Consider the following 18,687-nt stretch of genomic DNA (forward strand, 5'->3'; position numbering starts at 1 on the left):
AAAAAAAAAAAGCAAATAATTACAGAGCAGCAGTAAAATAAAATAACAGTAGGGAGGCTATATACAGGGGGTACCGGTACAGAGTCAATGTGCAAGGTAATTGAGGTAATATGTACATGTGGGTAGAGTTAAAGTGACTATGCATAAATAATAAACAGAGTAGCAGCAGCGTAAAAGAGGGGGATGGGGTGGGGGGGCAATGCAAATAGTCCGGGTAGCCATGATTAGCTGTTCAGGAGTCTTATGGCTTGGGAGTAGAAGATGTTTAGAAGCTTCTTGGACCTAGACTTGGCGCTCCGGTACTGCTTGCCGTGCGGTAGCAGAGAGAACAGTCTATGACTAGGGTGGCTGGAGTCTTTGACAATTTTTAGGGCCTTCCTCTGACACAGCCTGGTATAGAGGTCCTGGATGGCAGGAAGCTTGGCCCCAGTGATGTAGTGGGCCGTATGCACTACCCTCTGTAGTGACTTGCAGTCGGAGGCCAAGCAGTTGCCATACCAGATGGTGATGCAGCCAGTCAGGATGCTCTCGATGGTGCAGCTGTATAACTTTTTGAGGATCTGATTACCCATGCCAAATCTTTTCAGTCTCCTGAGGGGGAATAGGCTTTGTCGTGCCCTCTTCACGACTGTCTTGGTGTGTTTGGACCATGATAGTTTGTTGGTGATGTGGACACCAAGGAACTTGAAGCTCTCAACCTGTTCCACTACAGCCCTGTCGATGAGAATGGGGGCGTGCTCAGTCCTCTTTTTTTCCTGTAGTCCTGTGACAGATCACTTGCAGAATAGGCCTATATATTGAGGGTCATTTGCAGAGAGGATGGTGTCTGGAACAAGTGGTTTTCTGAACACTGTACTCTATAAAATGACCTAAATCGCTCCACATAATATAGCAAAAGCAAAGTGCAAACTCTGATGAACACAGAAAATGTGAGATTTTTTCATATTCCATCATCCACTCTAGAATTACTGGCTTATTTACTTTTTCATCAAGCCTTCCAAAAAGTTCCTCCAAAAGTATGTGGACACCTGCTCGTCGAACATCTAATTCCAAAGTCATGGGCATTAATATGGATTTGGTCCCCCCTTTGCTGCTATAACAGCCTCCACTCTTCTGGGAAGGCTTTCCACTAGATGTTGGAACATTGCTGTCAGGACTTGCTTCCATTCAGCCACAAGACCATTAGTGAGGTCGGCACTGATGTTGGTCAATTAGGCCTGGCTCGCAGTCGGCATCCAATTCATCCCGAAGGTGTTCGATGGGGTTGAGGTCAGGGCTTTGTGCAGACCAGTCAAGTTCTTCCACACCAATCTCGACAAACCTGTAGCTCAATTGGTAGAGCATGGCGCTTGTAACGCCAGGGTAGTGGGTTCGATCCCCGGGACCACCCATACGTAAAAATGTATGCACACATGACTGTAAGTCGCTTTGGATAAAAGTGTCTGCTAAATGGCATATTATTATTATTATTTATTATAAACAATTTCTGTATGGACCTCGCTTTGTGCACGGGGGCATTTTCATGCTGAAACAGGAAAGGGCCTTCCCCAAACTGTTGCCACAAAGTTGGAAGCACAGAATCATCTAGAATGTCATTGTATGCTGTAGCATTAATATTTCCCTTCACTGGAACTAAGGGGCCTAGCCTGAACCATGAAAAACAGCCCCAGACCATTGTTCCTCCTCCACCAAACTTTACAGTTGGCACTATGCATTGGGGCATGTAGCGTTCTCCTGGCATCCGCCAAACCCAGATTCGTCCGTCGGAGTGCCAGATGGTGAAGCATGATTCATCACTCCATAGAACGTATTTCCACTGCTCCAGAGTCCAATGGCGGAGAGCTGTACACCACTCCAGCCGACGCTTGGCATTACATATGGTGATCTTAGGCTTGTGTGCGGCTGCTCGGCCATGGAAACCCATTTCATGAAGCTCCCGATGAACAGTTCTTGTGCTGACGTTGCTTCCGGAGCTCGGTAGCACAACGCGCTTCAGCACTCGGCGGTCCCATTCTGTGAGCTTGTGTGGCCTACCACTCCGCGGCTGAGCCGTTGTTGCTCCTAGACTTTCACAATAACAGCACTTACAGTTGACCGGGGCAGCTCTAGCATGGCAGAAATTTAACGAACTAAGTTGTTGGAAAGGTGGCATCCTATGACGGTTCCACGTTGAAAGTCACTGTGCTCTTCAGTACGGGCCAATCTACTGCCAATGTTTGGCTATGGAGATTGCATGGTGTGTGCTCGATTTTATACACCTGTCAGCAACGGGTGTGGCTGAAATAGCCGAATCCACTAATTTGAAGTGGTGTCCACATACTTTTGAAAGTGGCACCTTTAATTGAATTGTTCGACGATTAACTCTGAAAAAGCAAGGCGATGAAGAGAGTAAGAGGCCCGAGAAAGCAGAGGTCAGAGTCGGTCAATGGGTCAGTAAAATGACTTATAGTGGCTCTGTGAAACAAGAATGCAGCATTCAGAGGCATCATGCCCATAGGGTGCACACGGGCATGTGCACCCTCAGATTTGTCCTGTTTTTAAATTAATTACTCAACTTAATTTTTAAGCCAACGTGTTATCATAACTGTTGATAAAAAGATGGCAGCGGGATTTTGCAGAGGGGGCACACTGACTGGACCAGGCAAAGAGTACCCCACCCGCATATTCTCCCTAGTAAGTGGTACCTTCCAAGGTGCACCACGGAGCAAAGACACAGCGTTTGATTTGATTTTCAGTGTTGCCAATTTAGCGACTTTGACGCTATATTTAGCGAGTTTTCAGACCTCTCCAGCGACTTTTATTGGTAAAAGACACTATTGTGAAATTCAGCTACTTTTCAGTCTGCCTTTGGGGAGTTTTGACATCGAGGATTTCTATGGTTTCATAGCATTTACCAACTTTTCCCACAAAAATTCTGCCGCAAACTAAAGTGGGAGAAGCTGTCTGTGCAACAGAAGTCACCGCAACGGCGCACATACAGGCGGAGAAGCACAAGGAGAGGGGGTGTGCGGCAGGAGAGGGGGCGAAAGCGCTATGTCAGGGACCGCAGTTGTGCTCCAGCAAGGCAAATTGGTGCTGAGACGTAGTCGTGGCAATGGCAAAACGTAATCTAGCCACTTCTAGCAACAAAACAATGAGCCAATAGCGATTCTCACTGAAAAATTGTTGGCAAAACTGTTGATTTTAGCTGCCGGTGATGGGCAGGACTCACACGAGGTATGTTTGTAAAGGAATTGAATCAAGCTATGTAGCCTATTGATTCCTTCTTAATGAATAAATAAAACTAAAATGTTTTGTTGTTTCTCTGTAGTACTAGCCGCCTAGCCATTTTATGACGTTGGCTTTAGCTAGCCAGCTAGATAGGTTCCGAATCTCCCAACCTCATTTCAGGCTATCAATGGAGTTAAAGTAGCTTGTCTAACTATTTTAGCTGGCATGTCTGCTGGCAAGGTTGCTAGACTTTAAAGAAAAGCAAGCAATTACTAAATGTACTGAGTAAAACTCACATTCCTTTCAATCTTTTACCCAGATTTTAGCAGAGATGCAGAGAAGCGTATTTAATTTCTTTAAGAAAATAAACACCAGTCAGGAGGTATGCTTAGATATGCAAAAAACATACTTGTTTTAAATGTAATCATGATATTAGTGTATGAATTATGATGCCATGATATGTGCCTGTATCCCACGTACTGTGTTGTAATGTAATATCCTAGGCATGTTAGTGCAGTATATTGAGATGTGTGATTTACAACAGTCAGAATGACACCCTCATTAAAATGACAATTGAACAGGTAAAGAGGTATGCTAGATAACCTATGCAGAAAAATATACATATTTTAAATATATAATTAGGCATAATGATTAAGACTCTAGATTGCAGGAAAAAGCTTTTTCAGGTGTTTGAAATACTTTGTGCCCCTGGCAGCTTTGGCCAGAATCTCACTATTGTATTACACTGATAAGTGTAGGCAGCTCTTCCTCTCCTCACAAGGCCACGTGCACTGCAGTGGATGTGTTAAAATACACACAGTCAGTCTCCCTTTCCCTTTCTCAGGTGGGCGAAAGGTCTTTATTAGACAAGTGTTTTACTGCCAGGTTTTACAGATGGTTGTTTGCATAATTAATGGTTCTATCTATAACAAGTGGGAGAAAGAACAACATGCCACAGGTAGGCCTGATTATCATGCACAGTCAAATCATATTTTTAAAAGTTGATTAATTTTAGCACAATTCTGTCAAATTGCATCCCACACTGGGTGGCCAATGTGACAGTCAGATGATGGTGTGTTTATAGCACAGCAATCCTTTCCAATAAAGATATCTGTCCCTCCGTTATTAGTAAATCACATACATCCAAAATGTTGGCCTTCACAGAAGACTACAAGGCTATGGAATCCAGAATGTCCAGCATGTCTTAATTCCACTCTGGAATGGTTTCCACCAATACATCTCCCAGCAGGGAATCTATTTCCCATCAGGAATGGTTCCCTGACAGGCAGCCTGTGCTGTACTGTGGGGGCATCCCTACAGTGGCATGTGATCTGACATCGGCACACACTGGATGTATTGACTCTGGTTAATCACAGCCCTAGGTAAAGATTAGACCACATCTGAGCCCTAAACTTGCTTATCAGACAACAGCAATAACTACATTTAGTAGGGAAGTCTTCAACTGCCACAACCAATGGCCTTTCCCTGGAAAAGCAGTTTTAGGGGGTTCTAGGTTTTGATCAGTGAGGTTAGGTGGAAACTCAACACACGGTGATACATCTTTTCTGATGAAATTCCTACTATTATTTATAGAGGTCACAAAGCCAAGGAAAAAATATATTATTTTTTCTGTCGCAGGTTTCTCAGTGATTTCAGGATCTTGATCCTGCTGGCGGCCAAAATCCAAACATACCGTTAATAATGCCATGCTAAATGTCATATTAATGGTATATGTCAAATGTTATATCATTGATGGAGAGTTTATCACCTTTATCCATCCTGTTTATTAGTATTCCTGCAGGGTGGCTCTGATGTCATAGCAGAGCAATAATCCAAACACTGGGAGAAGGTCAGAGGTATTGTGTTAGATGTCAGGACGTTTGTCTAACGTGTTCAGGTCTCCCATGTTAGATCAGGGGTAATACGTCTTCACTGGAAAACAAACTGCCACTCCTCTCAAAGCATTGTGGTCATTTTGCATATACAATACATTAATTATCAGCTTAGGTCTAGCTACATTCACAAAGTGTGTGTGTTTTTGGACATGGACTACTCACATATCCGCCTGTACTGCAGATACACTCCATGCCCTTTTTATGACCTTTACCTGATGTGTTCTTCTGTGAATGGAATCTGTGATAGTCTTCCATCCGTAAGATAACTTGGCTGCGGGGTGTCTGTAATGTCTGTCTAGTGCACCTTGTCTCGTGTGGGCTGGATCTGTGATAGTGGAGGACAGTGAAATTGTTTCACTCTACTGTGTCTTTAGTGATCTGGGAGTTTGCCATGGCATCGCTCTAGCTCTATCATCCATTCTGTGGATAAGAGATGTGCTGGGAGATTGTAGCACCATGACTCTGTCAGGGCCAGACACAGAGGAGAGACAGTGAGGGAGGGAGGCAGTAGGCTTGGAGGGAGGGAGGGAGGGAGACAGTAAGCATGGAGGGAGGGAGGGAGACAGTAAGCATGGAGGGAGGGAGGGAGGGAGACAGTAGGCATGGAGGGAGGGAGACAGTAGGCATGGAGGGAGACAGTAGGCATGGAGGGAGGGAGGGAGCCAGTAAGCATGAAGGGAGGGAGTGAGCCAGTAAGCATGGAGGGAGGGAGGGAGGGAGAAAGTAAGCATGGAGGGAGGGAGGGAGTCAGTAAGCATGGAGGGAGGGAGACAGTAGGCATGGAGGGAGGGAGGGAGACAGTAAGCATGGAGGGAGGGAGGGAGACAGTAAGCATGGAGGGAGGGAGGGAGACAGTAAGCATGGAGGGAGGGAGGGAGACAGTAGGCATGGAGGGAGGGTGACAGTAGGCATGGAGGGAGGGGGCCAGTAAGCATGGGAGGGAGGGAGGGAGGGAGTAGGGATGGAGGGAGGAAGACAGTAGGCATGGAGGAAGGGAGAGTGTAGGCATGGAGGGAGGGAGGGAGGGAGGGAGCCAGTAAGCATGGAGGGAGGGAGGGAGACAGTAGGCATGGAGGGAGGGAGACAGTAGGCATGGAGGGAGGGAGGGAGACCGTAGGCATGGAGGGAGGGAGACAGTAGGGAAGGAGGGAGGGAGAAAGTATGGAAGGAGGGTGGAGGTAGACAGTAGGCATGGAAGGAGGGAGGGAAACAGTATGGAAGGAGGGAGGGAGGGAGACAGTAGGCATGGAAGGAGGGAGGGAGACAGTAGGGAAGGAGGGAGGGAGGGAGTCGGTAGGGAAGGAGGGAGGGAGGGAGAAAGTAGGGAAGGAGGGAGGGAGACAGTAGGGAAGGAGGGAGAGAGGGAGTCTGTAGGGAAGGAGGGAGGGTGACAGTGGGGAAGGAGGGAGGGAGAGAGTAAGGAAGGAGGGAGGGAGAGAGTAGGGAAGGAGGGAGGGAGGGAGAGTAGAGAAGGAGGGAGGGAGGGAGACAGTAGGGAAGGAGGGAGGGAGGGAGAGAGTAGGGAAGGAGGGAGAGAGGGAGACAGTAGGGAGACAGTAGGGAGGGAGGGAGATAGTAGGGAAGGAGAGAGGGAGGGAGACAGTAGGGAAGGAGGGAGGGAGGAAGAGAGTAGGGAAGGAGGGAGGGAGGGAGATAGTAGAGAAGGAGGGAGGGAGGGAGACAGTAGGGAAGGAGGGAGGGAGAGAATAGGGAAGGAGGGAGGGAGGGAGGGAGGGAGACAGTAGGGAAGGAAGGAGGGGACAAATGGGGAGATGGATGCACACACATTGGTCAGTCATGATGAGGAGCTTTTTCCATCCCGTCTGAGGTAATTGCCTAATAATACCAGTATCCAGATCCATTGTCAAATGTCTTGTTAATATTACATTCCTTAAAGGGAGAAATAATGAGCTACAATCATCTGGCTTAGTGTTTTATATGAGGGGAGGGAGAGAGAGAGGAGGAACTGAAAAGAGGGAGAGGAGAGAGAGAGATGGAGATGGAGGGAGGAAAAGGCAGCTATTAGTCAGGTGCTGGCAATAATAGCCATCTGAAATGAATGTATTTATATCCCATGGTGGTATAACTCTGGGGTATAATGTGGGACAGAGATCAGTTCCTCTCACTATCATACAGACTCAGGGAGTACAGAGACTGGAAGGCAGGATTGGAGAAGATGTGGTTCTGTTTGTTTTTACACAATGCTATAACCGAACAAAAGGCAAAGATGAGACAGAAAGACAGGAAAGCAGACTGGTAAATAGATCAAGAAAGTGAGCCTTGTGATACTAGGGCAAAATGATTAGAGAGAGACAGAAAGTGAGAAAAGCATGGATGGGAAGCAGGCCTTTGAATGGTGTTTTGCCTGGGTCAGACATTGGAGTCCCCCACCGCCTCAGTAAACCGTCACATTGATTAACCAAGACGGAACCTGACTTGGATTGAAGGGAATTTAGATTCAGGAGTGAAGGAGAGAGAAGGTGTGTGTTTGTGCGTGCGTGTGAGTGGGTGGGTGCATTAGGATGGGCGTATGCTTACACACGTGTGTTTCTCTACTGTTACAGTGGGGGGGAAAAGTATTTAGTCAGCCACCAATTGTGCAAGTTCTCCCACTTAAAAAGATGAGAGAGGCCTGTAATTTTCATCATAGGTACACGTCAACTATGACAGACAAATTGAGAAAAAAAATCCAGAAAATCACATTGTAGGATTTTTAATGAATTTATTTGCAAATTATGGTGGAAAATAAGTATTTGGTCACCTACAAACAAGCAAGATTTCTGGCTCTCACAGACCTGTAACTTCTTCTTTAAAAGGCTCCTCTGTCCTCCACTCGTTACCTGTATTAATGGCACCTGTTTGAACTTGTTATCAGTATAAAAGACACCTGTCCACAACCTCAAACAGTCACACTCCAAACTCCACTATGGCCAAGACCAAAGAGCTGTCAAAGGACACTAGAAACAAAATTGTAGACCTGCACCAGGCTGGGAAGACTGAATCTGCAATAGGTAAGCAGCTTGGTTTGAAGAAATCAACTGTGGGAGCAATTATTAGGAAATGGAAGACATACAAGACCACTGATAATCTCCCTCAATCTGGGGCTCCACGCAAGATCTCACCCCGTGGGGTCAAAATGATCACAAGAACGGTGAGCAAAAATCCCAGAACCACACGGGGGGACCTAGTGAATGACCTGCAGAGAGCTGGGACCAAAGTAACAAAGCCTACCATCAGTAACACACTACGCCGCCAGGGACTCAAATCCTGCAGTGCCAGACGTGTCCCCCTGCTTAAGCCAGTACATGTCCAGGCCCGTCTGAAGTTTGCTAGAGTGCATTTGGATGATCCAGAAGAGGATTGGGAGAATGTCATATGGCCAGATGAAACCAAAATAGAACTTTTTGGTAAAAACTCAACTCGTCGTGTTTGGAGGACAAAGAATGCTGAGTTGCATCCAAAGAACACCATACCTACTGTGAAGCATGGGGGTGGAAACATCATGCTTTGGGGCTGTTTTTCTGCAAAGGGACCAGGACGACTGATTTTGAGTGAAAACCTCCTTCCATCAACAAGGGCATTGAAGATGAAACGTGGCTGGGTCTTTCAGCATGACAATGATCCCAAACACACCGCCCGGGCAACGAAGGAGTGGCTTCGTAAGAAGCATTTCAAGGTCCTGGATTGGCCTAGCCAGTCTCCAGATCTCAACCCCATAGAAAATCTTTGGAGGGAGTTGAAAGTCCGAGTTGCCCAGCGACAGCCCCAAAACATCACTGCTCTAGAGGAGATCTGTATGGAGGAATGGGCCAAAATACCAGCAACAGTGTGTGAAAACCTTGTGAAGACTTACAGAAAATGTTTGACCTGTGTCATTGCCAACAAAGGGTATATAACAAAGTATTGAGAAACTTTTGTTATTGACCAAATACTTATTTTCCACCATAATTTGCAAATAAATTCATTAAAAATCCTACAATGTGATTTTCTGGATTTCTTTTTCTCATAGTTGACATGTACCTATGATGAAAATTACAGGCCTCTCTCATCTTTTTAAGTGGGAGAACTTGCACAATTGGTGGCTGACTAAATACTTTTTTTCCCCCACTGTATATATATATATATATATATAGAGAGAGAGAGAGAGAGAGAGAGAGAGAGAGAGAGAGAGAGAGAGAGAGAGAGAGAGAGAGAGAGAGAGAGAGAGAGAGAGAGAGAGAGAGAGAGAGAGAGAGAGAGAGAGAGAGAGAGAGAGAGAGAGAGAGAGAGAGAGAGAGAGAGAGAGAGAGAGAGAGAGAGAGAGAGAGAGAGAGACTCTCTTTATTTTTATTGCTTACATTATTAAAGTGACCAGTGTTCCTCAAAAAGCTTGCTGTGTCATGTAACTTAGAATTTCTCAATATCAGGCCATTTATATGCATCTCATAGAGAGAGCATGGGACTATAGCATGCATGCTCGGTAATTCAGATTGGCATGTAACATGCATGACAACAGTGACTCTAGCTGTTAAGGCTTTGAAGTGTGTTTAACACAGGTTAATCCAGTAGTGAGTGGAGATGGGAAGATAGAGGAAGTCATTCTCCCCAGAGCATCCTACTAGCAGGAGGACTAGAGATCCTGATTAGCTCATTCTCATTTGTAGAAGACATGAGACATTATAGCATTTACTATAAATTCATCACGAGAGAAAGCGAGATCGAGAGGGAGGGGGTGGGGGTGTTATAAGGAGGAATAATACAAGGATTTGTGGTTTTTGGTGAGAACTTTGTCATTCCACAGAGTACAGGTGTAACAGTGAGTCATGGTGGCACTCAGGATAGAGGATGAGGAAGGGGAGGGCGTTGTGTGTCTCAGGGGAGCAGAATGGACATCAGAGAGAGATGAGGCAGTGGGGGAGTGAGGTCACCACAGACACATGCTCCTTCTCACATTTCAAACTGCACCAGTTCTATTAGGCTTGTCCAGATCTTCATATTGTCGTACCGTCCTTCTGTCATAACGCGATTTACGGTATTATAACTTAAAGAGTATTATAACTTAAAAAGTAGCTACAAATGTTTACATTTATTTAAAGACTTCAAATAAATAGTTTTGATGGTATTTAAATACCATCCCGTGGCGTTTTTCAAATACGTCTGTATACAGTATATACAGTATACCACCAAAGCCTAATTTCTATCTCACCTAACATACTCACACACCGTTATTACACTCTCCTCTATGCAATACCGTTGTCACCTTTTGAGTAAGATGAAAATATTGGATGGATAAATTAATGGATAGATTAATGGATAGATGGATAGAGTAATGGATAGAGGGATAGATTAATGGAGGGATGGATATATTAATGGATGGATGGATGAATGGATGGATGGGTTTATGGACAGTAAATGGAAAGAAGAGGGAAAATAGATTTTAACCAAAGAGAAAAAGATGGGGGCATATTTTAAGACTTGGAATGGTAGAGGAAGCATTTTAAAGACAGCCACAGACATTCATATTGCCAGGAACAGATGGTGGGACAGATCTTCCCACAGATAGACTCAGTCTGCCAATACCAGTCTGACAGAACAAACTCACACCATGCACACACTGTGCCCCCCACCCCTTCTCAAACACTGACGCACGCGCACACACACACACACACACACACACACACACACACACACACACACACACACACACACACACACACACACACACACACACACACACACAGCTATGTCTTACTATACTTGTGAGGACTTTTTGGGGATCAACCTAACCCTAACCTTAACCCCTAACCCTAACCCTAAATCTAACCCTAAACCAACCACTAACCCTAATTCTAACCCTAACCCCAATTCTAACCCTAACCCTTAACCTAACCCCTAAGCCTAAAATAGCCTTTTTACAAGTGAGGACCGGCAAAATGTCCTAATTTCTCTGAATTTTAGTTGGTTTACTATTCTTGTGAGGACTTCTGGTACTCACAAGTATAGTAAAACGTGCACACACACACACACACACACACACAGACACAGACAGACTGTCAGTCAAACCCAAGAGTGTCTCAGTAAGTGCCATGCCTTCAAACACTTGGAGATGAAAGACAATCTGGGACTTTGTCCACACTCCAACCTCACCCTCTTTTCCACCCTCTCTCTCTCAATCTCTTTCTCTCTCTCTTCTCTTCTCTTCTATTTTATTTTCCATCCCCTTCATCAACTGCTTCCCCCATCTCTTTCCTCCTTATCAAGACTCTCCCCCCTCCTCTACTTCTAGATCTTTTCTCTACCTTCCTCATTCCCTCTCTTCCTGTCCTCTTCCCCCCTGCCTGTCTTTCTCTTCTCCTTCCTTACTGTAGTTCACTCTTCCCTTTGATCCCCTGTCCTACTTCCTGTTATCCGCTTGTGTTCTCCCTAGGTTTCTAGGAAACAAACACATGTGTATTCTCTGCTCCCCTCCTTCATCAGTAGTCTGCTCACTCTTGGATGACAATGCTTATCGTCTGTTGTTTGTTTTGCCAGTACTGTATATTAGTGTGGTCTGGTGAGCTGGGAATCAGACAGACGTGTGTGTGTGCGTGCTCGTGTGTGTACGTGCGTGTATCTGCCAAATCTGTAATCTGGTGGACAGGCCCAGCAGTCACCTGAGGCCCAGAGCTAGCTACTCTCCACACTCCATCCTACACCACATGTGACCTTTAGTAGCGCAGATTTGATATATTACAGTCATAATTGCTATTCCATCATTATCAGCTATCCATATCCACTCTGTTGTCCCATGGGATGTGTACGGATATGAGGAGACGTGACTGTGTTTACTTGGTGTTTGTGCACACTAGCCTAATGGATAAAAAAAAGTAACATATTAGGTTGTGTGTGTGTTGTTATTATCTGTGTGTGTGCGGGAGGTAATACTCCTCGATGCCTGACAGAGGGTTTGTATATATCAATGACATAATAACTGGTTTGCCAGCTGTCATAATACCCTACTCTTTTTCCTCCCTGTCATTCTATTTATCTCCCTCTGTTCTTAAGGGACTGTGTTTGTGCCCGTCTCTCAGCCCGATGCGCACACAAACAGTCAACTTAATTACAGAGAAGCTGAGAGAGGGGGAGGAAGAGGATAAAGAGCAATGAGACCCCTCATTTCAGGGTTTGAGGTTCAGAGGGGAGAGGAGAGAGGGAAACGCGAGGGAGAGGTAAGAGGGAGAGAGGACCGGTGACTAGGAGGAGGAGTTAGTCGGGAGGGTGATGTGTCTGAACCAGAGGCTGAGAGAGGAGGCACAGAGAGCTATGAGGGTGCAGCAGTTTAGAGAGAGGAAGGGAGCAGGGAAAGCTGGGAGCAGCCTGTGTTTATTTATAAGTAAATTCTTTGCATAATTTAGTAGAGCTTTTAAGTGGCCATGTGGGCTCTGCCCAGGTTTAATGGACAGTCAGGGGATGGCCGCAGACACACACTTTACAGGGAACCACACACTGCCACACTGTCAGAGAGACGGTCCCTAAATATCACAGCTCAGCAGGTGCTTCAAAGGAAACCCAGACAGAGATATGGAGCTCTATGGGGCCTCAGCACAACACATATGCTCAGGAAACACAAACTGACAAACACTGTGAGGAAATTCACACTGACACAACAGCAGAACACAGTAGTAGAATCCCCAAGCCCCTGTCAGTCTCCTCCATGCTGTCCTCACCTCTCTGTGGCCCGTTAATCCACTCCAGGTGTTTATTATTGAAGCGTGAAGAGACCACGTATCACGTAAAGAAACCCTAGTCCTTCATGCTGTCACCTGTTCACTGGCTCTCTCTATCTCTCTCTCTTCCTAAATCTCTCCTGCTCACACACCCGCTCCTCATAATGGGCTCTCCGATCGCTTTGGCACCAAGGCCCACGACCATAAAACACTGCATGGATCAGAGGAGCACCAGTCAGAAAGATGGGAGGGAGAGAGAGGGAGAGAGATGAAAGAAAGAAAGAGAATGAGAGAGAGAAAGAAAGAAAAAAAGAGACAGACAGATGGAGAGTGAATGACAGACAGACTGAAAGTAAAGTAAGTAAGTGAGTAAAAGGTGAAAGAGTGAGTGAGGGTGTACTGTGCTTGTTGTTTGTGTAGATGTGTCAGTGCCATACATGCTCATTACCCATTTGAGAGTGATGTGGAGTCTTCTGCCAGGACTACACTATTGAGGCCACTGCCAACTCAACTGCTCTGCTTTTAGGCTAGCTGTCTTGAACTATTATTGGCTTTTCATGTTATTTATATGCTTAGAAGACATTTTATCCAAATGCGTCAAAGCTGTCCCAAAATGGATGGATACTAAATGTAAGTCAAGGTAAAATGTATTTTAAATCTCTTTTCAAAGACATAGTACTTTGGGAATTTTTCAAAATAACAAACATGGCAGGTGCATAAAAAATTTATATTTTAGAAGCACCCAAGAGGGGAACACTGAGAAAGAGTGTCCTACATTCAAGCAAAGTGTAAAACCTGTTTATACTGGGGTTAAATTCAACGCATTCAGATCAGAGCTACGTAAATCAGATCAGTGATAGTCTGCATTTTCACTGTCCAGTCTGTTACATAAACAAGTTTCTGCTGGTTTCGTCATCCAGTCTCATTAAAATAATTCACTACAAACTTGTTCAGCCAAGCGTGTTGTCTTGTTGCATCTGTAGTAGTGAACATTACAAGATGATTGAGGACTACAAACTATGTGAACTGAAGAAGTGGCATAATTCTAGCTTTGAGTAACAGCTAACTGTCTAGGAGAGGCGGGGGGCTACTATGTCTCCGTAGTATCCACGGTATTGTGGTGTCTCCGTAGTATCCATTTTGTTTACATATCCGCTGACATCTCTCATTTCTCATTCATTTCGAAACGGCCGTTGGCAGACACAAATATAATCACTGTCTGGACAAACAGAATGGAACCTGGCATGTAAGAAATTGTTTTTTGACAGCCAGTCAGAAATATCAGATCTCAAATCAGATCTCAAATCAAATGTGATTCCTTACCGACATCTGCCCTGCACATGTAGCATGTATACCATCAATGTTTGGGACACTTGTTGAGCAAATAATGGGGACTGAAACTACAGTGCATTCGGGAAGTATTCAGATCCCTTCAATTTTTCAACTTTTTGTTATGTTACAGCCTTATTCTAAAATGGATGAAATCGTTTTTTCTCCTCATCAATCTACACACAGTACCTCATAATGACATAGCAAAAACAGGTTTTTAGACATTTTTACAAATGTATTAAAAATTTAAAACTGAAATATCACATTTACATAAGTATTCAGGCCCTTTACTCAGTACTTTTGGCAGCGATTACAGCCTAGAGTCTTCTTGGGTATTACACTACAAGCTTGGCACAACTGTATTTGGGAAGTTTCTCCCATTCTTCCCTGCAGATCTTCTCAAGCTCTATCAAGTTGGATGGGGATCGTTGCTACACAGCTATTTTCAGGTCTATGTACGATCAGGTTCAAGTCCGGGCTCTGGCTGGGCCACTCAAGGACATTCAGAGACTTGTCCCGAAGCCACTCCTGCGCTGTCTTGGCTGTGTGCTTAGGGTCGTTGTCCTGTTGGAAGGTGAACCTTCGCCCCAGTCTGAGGTCCTGAGCGCTCTGGAGCAGGTTTTCATCAAGGATCTCTCTGTACTTTGCTCCGTTCATCATTCCCTCGATCCTGACTAGTGTCCCAGTCCCTGCCACTGAAAAACATCCCCACAGCATGATGCTGCCACCACCGTGCTTCACCGTAGGGATGGTGCCAGGTTTCCTCCAGACGTGATGCTTGGCATTCAGGCCAAAGGGTTCAATCTTGGTTTCATCCGACCAGAGAATCTGTTTCTCATGGTCTGAGAGTCTTTAGGTGCCTTTTGGCAAATTCCAAGCGGGCTGTCATGTGCCTTTTACTGAGGAGTGGCTTCCGTCTGGCCACTCTACCATAAAGGTCTGATTGGTGGAGTACTGCAGAGATGGTTGTCCTTATGGAAGGTTCTCCCATCTCCACAGAGGAACTCTGGAGCTCTGTCAGTGACCATCGGGTTCTTGGTCACCTCCCTGACCAAGGCCCTTCTCCCCTGATTGCTCAGTTTGGCCGGGCGGCCAGGTCTAGGAAGAGTCTTGGTGGTTCCAAACTTCTTCCATTTAAGAATAATGGAGGCCACTGTGTTCTTGGGGACCTTCAATGCTGCAGAAATGTTTTGGTACCCCATTCTCCTCATTATTTAGCTTTTCCCCTCCATCTCTCCCCCTCTCTTTGCCTCTTGGCCTATGCTGGAATCTTTCAGAACAGCCTGGTGAGTCACTTTGCATGCTCTGAGTAATTATACACACCCAGAAGTGCCAACACACACACACACACACACACACAGAAATAAACAAATGCATACATTTAGAATTCACACATGACACATACAGTCAGGTCCATAATTATTGGCACCCTTGATAAAGATGAGCAAAAAATACTATAAAAAAGAGCCACAATCAACGGAGTTCACAGGATGACAGAGAGCACATAAGATCAGTTGGATAACAAAGCAAGCACTCTATCATGTATCTACCTTTATGTGCAATCATGAGTCCAAATACAAAATCTGGAGTGAATCTGACTTATGCTTCATGATTTTGAGCATTAGCGTTACATATGCAAGTAATTAGTTGTTAATACTTTGTTTTCTGATATGTCAATACCAAATTCAGTGTGGTTCATCTCAGGGACGGCCATGATAGCGATGACAAGTTTAAGTTGATACGCCACTGTGGAGTGGATTTACAGTGGTTTAAATGGACATGTAAAATCTGATTTTGGGTTTGCCAATAACTCAGCCATCTTCTGAACAAATCCATTTTAACAAATCCCTTCGCTTTTCTCAAATTAATGTACCATCACTGGCAATAACACTGCAAATGTTTCTCTTTGCCCCATGGTAAAATGTGTAGAATTATTCCAAATTTGGTGTCATTTGGTCCTATGGTTCACGAGAAGAAGATTTTTGTATGTGCTAATATGCATCTACTGGTATAATGTGGCCATCTTTGAATGCATCAACGTTATTTTCTCAAACTCTTTAGGGACTATTGTGATGAGTCCAAAGACCAAATTTGGACTGAATCTGACTTTGATGTTTCAAGTTTCAAGTTGATAGGCCATTGTGAAGTGGATTTACAAAGGATTTTAATGGACACGTAAAATCTGATTTCCTGATTTATCAATAACAGACATCTCTTAACCCATCCCTTCCATATGACACGAAAGTAGAAGTCTTTGGCCACACAACCCAGCAGTGGGTTTGGTCTTCAAAAGAACAATGCATATGCAGACACACTACATGACCAAATGTATGTGGACACCTGCTCGTCGAACATCTCATTCCAAAATCATGGGAATTAATGTGGAGTTGGTCCCCCCTTTTCTGCTATAACAGCCTCCACGCTTCTGGGAAGGCTTTCCACTAGATGTTGGAACATTGCTGCAGGGACTTGCTTCCATTCAGCCACAAGAGCATTAGTGAGGTCAGGCACTGATGTTGGGCGATTAGGCCTGGCTCGCAGTCGGCGTTCCAATTCATCCTAAAGGTGTTTGATGGGGTTGAGGTCAGGGCTCTGTGCAGGCCAATCAAGTGCTTCCACACCGATCTCGACAAACCATTTCTGTATGGACCTCGCTTTGTGCATGGGGGCGTTGTCATGCTGAAACAGGAAAGGGCCTTCACCAAACTGTTGCCACAAAGTTAGAAGCACAGAATCGTCTAGAATGTCATTGTATGCTGTAGCATTAAGATTTCCCTTCACTGGAACTAAGGGGCCTAGCCCGAACCATGAAAAACAGCCCAGACCATTATTCCTCCTCCACCAAACTTTACAGTTGGCACGATGCATTCAGGTAGGTAGCGTTCTCCTGGCATCAACCAAACCCAGATTCGTCCGTCGGACTGCCAGATGGTGAAGCGTGATTCATCACTCCAGAGAATGCGTTTCCACTGCTTCAGAGTCCAATGGTGGCAAGCTTTACACCACTCCAGCCGATGCTTGGCATTGCACATGGTAATCTTAGGCTTGTGTGTGGCTGCTCGGCCATGGAAACCCATTTCATGAAGCTCCAGACGAACAGTTCTTGTGCTGACGTTGCTTCCAGAGGCAGTTTGGAACTTGGTAGTGAGTGTTGCAACCGAGGACAGACAATGTTTACACGCTACACGCTTCAGCACTCGGCAGTCCCGTTCTGTGAGCTTGTGCGGCCTACCACTTCGCGGCTGAACCTTTGTGGCTCCTAGACGTTTCCACTTCACAATAAAAGCACTTACAGTTGACCAGGGCAGCTCTAGCATGGCAGAAATTTGACAAACTGACTTGTTGGAAAGGTGGCATCCTATGACGGTGCCACGTTGAAAGTCACTGAGCTCTTCAGTAAGGCCATTCTACTGCCAATGTTTGTCTATGGAGATTGCATGTCTGTGTGCTCTCAGCAACGGGTGTGGCTGAAATAGCCAAATCCACTAATTTGAAGGGGTGTCCACATACAGTATATGTACAAAAGTATCTTCTACACATAAATTAACTTAGATCTCGCTCACTATATCTACACAATCAGTAACCATCAACTGTCAGCAACGAGTGTGGCTGAAATAGCCAAATCCACTAATTTGAAGGGGTGTCCACATACTTTTGTATATATAGTGAGATCTCATCCCTACTGTATAATACGGTGGAGGATCTTTAATGTTATGGTGCTATTTTGCTTCCACTAGTCCTGGGGCCCTTGTTAAGGTCAACGGCATCATGAACTTTACAAAGTACCAGGACATTTTAGCCAAAAACCTGATTGCCTCTGCAAGGAGCCTGCAACTTGGCCGCAAGGGAATCTTCCAGCAAGACAATAACCCCAAGCACATATCAAAATCCACAAAGAAATTGTTAATTGACCACAAAATCAACATTTTGCCATGACCATCTGTCTCCGGACTTGAATCCCAATGAAAACATGTGGTTTGAATTGAAGACGGCAGTCCATAAGTGCACACGAAGGATGTCTTAGGATCTGGAAAGAATCTGTATGGAGGAATGGTCATGTTCACATTGGCAGTTTGAAGTGACTCAAAGCCAATTTTGCATATCCGATTCGAATCTGTTCTTTTTCCTGCAGTCTGAACAGCCAAAAAGCACATGGAATCTGATATTTCAAGCCACAAGTCAGATACAAATCGGATTCCTGGCCATGTGACTTGTCTGAACGGTCAAATCTGATTTATTTGCTCTCAAGTGGTTTTTAGACTGTTATTTTGCATACCTTGTTGTTTGCTAGCTACTCTGTTGAGTTTGACAAGAACATGTGGTCGCTAACAAGCTTGTTAATTGATTACAAACACATTTGTGAATGTGCTAGAAAGCTAAACACCTACCTAGTTGACTGCTGTGATTAGCCAAAAAGGACTCGTTTTGAAAGTTGGATCATCTTATCCTTTGAGGCTTTAGAAGTGTTCTTACACTATGATGTTGAACATTCAAAGCAACTGGGTAACGTCCATGGCAGGCATTGTTGTCAACTTGCTACATAACTTCTGAGTGATAGGAAGCATGAG

At 44.9% G+C, this 18,687-nt stretch overlaps 1 protein-coding gene across 1 annotated transcript in view; it reads left to right on the forward strand.

Moving 5' to 3' along the window:
- The window catches only part of LOC121556290 (synaptotagmin-7), a 94,236-nt gene that overhangs the window by 1,246 nt on the left and 74,303 nt on the right, over positions 1-18,687 (forward strand). The window lies entirely within an intron of this gene.

Source organism: Coregonus clupeaformis, unplaced genomic scaffold (genome assembly GCF_020615455.1).
Source record: "Coregonus clupeaformis isolate EN_2021a unplaced genomic scaffold, ASM2061545v1 scaf0168, whole genome shotgun sequence".
NCBI lineage: Eukaryota > Metazoa > Chordata > Actinopteri > Salmoniformes > Salmonidae > Coregonus > Coregonus clupeaformis.